Genomic DNA, 5,145 nt, shown 5'->3' with positions numbered 1-5,145 from the left:
AGAGGACTTGCAATCCTATCATCCCCAAGCTTAGAGCTTTCCATATCTTCATTTTCAGAGTTGGTACCAAAAAGATTTTCAAGTCCATAAGTAGCATTATCATCATATTCCCAATCACAATAAGTAACATGCATATCATAATCAAAATAATCTTCAATAGTACCTACAGACTTATCATCAAGCTCACCATCGTCCATAAATTTATGTCCGTTAGGATAAAAGTTGATGCGAGGAATATTCTCAGGCCAAGTTGATACCCATTCTTCTTCCTTCTTGTTCCTCTTCCTCCTCTTCTTTTTTGTTCTTCTTCACCTTAGGAGGGAGTGGTTGGAGAGGAAGCTTCTCCAAATATTCTGGTTTATCATTAGAAACAATAGGGAAAAGTTGGGAGAAACTCTCCTTTTTATTAGTGGAAACATAAGAGACATTTTTATGCTTTGGTAAAGTTCCCTCCTTTCTAATCTTACTTATGTAATCATTTTCATGGCAATTAACAACACAATAGAGATGGCATTTTTGCAAAGTGTTGTTTATTCCTAAGGCATTATCATCTAGCCAAGAAGTTTTTTCTGATAACTCTTCACACAACAAAAATAACATAATTTCATCATAAAGATCAGAAGTGATCATGTTATCACACAACTGGTTAACAGTTATGTCTTGAAAGTACATGCATTGAAAATTAAAGTGACCCTCTATACCACAAAGTTCACAAGTAAAAGGATAAAGGTCACACAATTCTCTAGAAATTTCATTTAAATCTCTAACCCAAGTGGTTGTTCTTTCATGCTTGTGTTGCTTACAATACTTCTCTTCTTCAATCATAGGCCTTTCACAAGGTCTATCCACTCCACAAAATTGACATCCTTATATAAAACTTCATTTTCAGGAATTGGATCATCCATGTTGCAATTATCATTAACAGTTTCATTTTCTTTGCAAATCTCTTTAAAAGGTTCGTGATGCTTGACCCAATTCTCCTTAGGCATATTAAGATGTGAAGCAAAAGATTTGAGGAAATCAACAAGGAGTTGAGAATCAAGCTCAAACTTAGCATTAAACTTATTAAAACTTGCAGTTTCAACAAAGGCCTTAATGCAGTCATACTCATAATTTATACCTGACTCTTTACCTTTGCCGATCTCCCAATCTTCAGTTTGCGTTGAATTCTTTCAAGGAGTTCCCATTTAGCATCAATCCTTTTGCTTGTGAAAGAACCCATAGAGGAAGCATCGAGCAAGTCTTTTTCCTGTCTAGAGAGCCTCACATAGAAATTAGTAATAATCATATCTTTGGGAAGCCCATGGTTAGGACATTTTAGCATTAAAGTTTTCAGTCTCCCCCAAGCTTGAGCTATGCTCTCTCCGTCATGAGGATAGAAATTATAAACATAATTCCTATTCTCATGGACTTCATGAAGAGGATAAAACTTGGAGCAAAAGAGAGACTGGATCTCTTCCCAATCCCGTAGGTGAGAATCATCTAGTAGCATATACCATTCCAATGCTTTCCTTTCACTGACAAGGCAAATAATTTCCTCATGACTCCATCTCTTGTCAAACCTGAAATCTTAAACAACTCACAAAGTTCTGTAAGTTTCAACAAATGAAAACTAGGACTGATTGTTCCATCTTCCGCATAACAACCCTTCCTAATTATTTCAATTATCCCAAGTGGTATTTCGAATGGGATACATTCAGTAGGTGGAGGAGACTTCCTTACCACGAGTGTGGTAAAGCGGCCTTCCCCAAGCAGCGAACTAAGAGTGCAGTTTTCCATAAGCCTAACTAGTGAAAATAAAAACAAGAAACGAAAAGATTTAATTGCAAGATCTAAAGATATACCTTCAAGCACTCACCTCCCTGGCAACGGCGGTAGAAATTGCTTGATTTCTACGCATGCTTCTATTCTTGTAGACTATGTTGGGCCTCCAAGCGCAGAGGTTTGTAGGACAGCAGCAATTTCCCTCAAGTGGATGACCTAAGGTTTATCGAACTCAGGGAAGTAGAGGTTGAAGATGGTATCTCTCAAGCAACCCTGGATTTAAGATACAAGAAGTCTCTTGTGTCCCCAATACACCTAATACAATTGTGAGTTGTATAGGTGCACTAGTTCGGCGAAGAGATGTTAAAAGACAAGTGATATGGATGGTAAAACAAGGTATTGTAAAAATGGCAGCAAGGTAGCAAGTGACAAAAGTGAGAATAAACAGTGTAACAATGGTGAGAAACAAGGCCTAAGCTTCATACTTTCACTAGTGCCAACTCCCAACAACATTAACATAGTTTAATCACATGATATTTCCACTAAAACATGCAAGGGAGACGTGCTCGGAGGTCATTCCTTTGTGATCAAGAGAGGACGAGAATTATGTAGGGCTACAAAAGCACACCTCAGAGTTCGTAGTTCTCATCTAGATGATTTCCCAATGTCACCGCGACCATCCAAAGAGAGTACCACAATCACCACAACATATCTCAAGGATAGTAAAAGACAAGCACCAAGAGACTCTCAATCTTCAATCAATTCACAAAAGAGGAAATCACTCATGAAAATATTCTTCTTATCCATGTCCAATGGACCGCTGTCACCATGGTCTCGGGGATTATACTAGATAAGATCAAGTCAGTACATCTATCCAATACATAGAAGAAGGGGAAACATCATGGGATCACCCTAGGTTAACATACCCCATGATCACAATCAAGATCACATCATGGGAGAGAGAATTAACCACATAGCTACTGTAGAAGACCTCAGCCCCGAGGAGGAACTACTCCCGCTTCATGGAGGGAGGAAGCAACGTCAATGGAGATGAATCCGGGGGCACTTCCCCGTCCCGGCACGGTGCCGACACAGGAATTCTGGTCCCCCAAAACTTGTTGGCGATGGCGGAGGATATCGGAATTGCTTCTGGAGAAAAGGGTTACGGAATCAGCGTTTCCTCCACGGGGGTAAAAATAGGAGCCAAGGTAGGGCACCAGAGGAGGTGGCCCCCACCCAGGCGACCTGTGGCGCGGCCAGGGGGTAGGCCGCGCACAGAGTTCGACTGGGCAGGCCCTGGCTCCCTTGTGGCCCACCTTTGGTGCTCGGGAAGCTTCTGTCACACTGATTTTTATATATTTTTTCTTGGGATTTTTGAGACTCGGTAAATTGGGGTGAAAGTCCCTACAAAAATGACATCAGCAGACAGAAACTGGCACTAGGTGCACTGAGTTAGTAGGTCAGTCCAAATATGTGTAAAAAGGTATGAAAGTGTAGCAAAACATATAACAATGTGACCCAAAAGATCATGGAACAAGCAGAAATTATAGATATGTTTGGGACGTATCAGCATCGCGGTGGCAAGCTTCGCGTGACGGGCTCGGGTGCGCACACTCAGGCCTCGCCACAGCAGGATAAAGGGGGAGGAGATGGGCCCTATGCCGCGTTGGAGCCGACCATTGATTCAAGAGATCTTTGGACAGGTTGTGGGGGCGTGGCTTGGTCGGGGCTGGCCTCCCTTGATGCAGGTGCGCTCTTTGGCACGTCGAGAGCATCGTTTTGGCATGCCATGGCATGCTGGCGCGTGATACATCTCCGACGTATCGATAATTTATGAAGTATTCATGCCATTTTTGCCTATGTTTACAATAACTTTACATGGTATTGATGCACTTTATATGATTTATTTAGAACTAACCTGGACTGATGTTGTTTTCAGCAGAATTACCGTGGTGTTGTTTTTTGTACTAAAAATGGAAGTTCTCGGAATTGCCCGAAACTTGTTTGTGACTTTTTCTGGAACATATGAGGAACGTTGGAGCGAAAAACCACCAGTGGAGGGCTGTCACGGAGGCACAAGCTAACAGGGCGCGGCATGGGTCTTGGTCGCACCCTCATGACTTATGGGGCCCATGTGGCTCCATTACGCGTGATTCCAAGGCTGAAAAATCCTATAAATTCCAGAAACCCCAAACGTAAAGAGATAACTTCTGCTCCACCGCCGCAACTCTTTGTATCACCGAAAACCCAATCTGGAGCGATTCCAATACCCTGTCGGAGAGGGAAAACCATCACCGGTGGCCATCTTCAGCATCCTGGCGGAGGCCATGACGAGGAGGGAGTAGTTCACCCTCGAAGCTGAGGGTATATATCAGTAGCTATGTGTTCAATCTCTCTCTCTCTCTATCTCTATCTCTCTCTCTCTCTCGTGTTCTTGAGATGGCACGGTCTCAAGTACATGGGCTTTGTTAATAAAGTTGGATCATATGATGTATTTCCCTTACCATCTAGTTGTGATGAATTGAGTCATTTCCTTTAATATCTCGTCATGTTGGATTGAGCATATTGGTATGACAACACTTGATATATGTTAAGGCATCAACTTGTGGGTTCCGGTGACCTTGGGAATCTATGCATAGGGGTTGATTGCACGTTTTCATACCATGTTCTTCGATAGAAATCTTGGGGTGCTCCTTGCACATTCTTTGTGTTGGATTGAATATGATAGCTCTAAATTTTTTTGATGCATGTCGCATAATTTACCCATGGATACTTGAGGTGACATTGGAGTATCTAGGTGACATTAGGGTCGATTAATATGTATCATTAGTGTTATTCTAGTATGAACTCTTGAATAGATTGAACGGAAAGGATAGCTTGATGTTATCTTAGTACGAACTCTTGAATAGATTGATCGAAAATAATAACTTTGAGGTGGTTCTACTACCTACACCAATTTCATCTTATTGATCTCCACTAGGTAGGAACTTCGGAGTGATTCTTTGTTGCATGTTGAGGGATCCAACTATGTTAGTATTGTTGAGAGATTGCACTAGTGAAAGTATGTACCCTAGGCCTTATTTCCAAGCATCAATACAATGTTTTGCTCGTTGTTTGCCACTTGTTACCTTCATGTTTTCATATTACAAAAACCTATATCTACCATCCATATTGCGCTTGTATCACCATCTCTTCGCCGAACTAGTGGACCTATACAATTTATTATTGTATTGGGTGTGTTGGGGACACAAGAGATTTCTTGTATTTTATTGCAGGGTTGCTTGAGAGAGACCATCTTCATCCTACACATCCCACGGATTGATAAACCTTATTTCATCCACTTGAAGGGAAATTGCTACTGTCCTATAAAACTCTGTGCTT

Source organism: Hordeum vulgare, chromosome 6H, assembly GCF_904849725.1.
Source record: "Hordeum vulgare subsp. vulgare chromosome 6H, MorexV3_pseudomolecules_assembly, whole genome shotgun sequence".
Taxonomy (NCBI): Eukaryota; Viridiplantae; Streptophyta; class Magnoliopsida; order Poales; family Poaceae; genus Hordeum; species Hordeum vulgare.
This window is presented reverse-complemented; position numbering follows the sequence as displayed.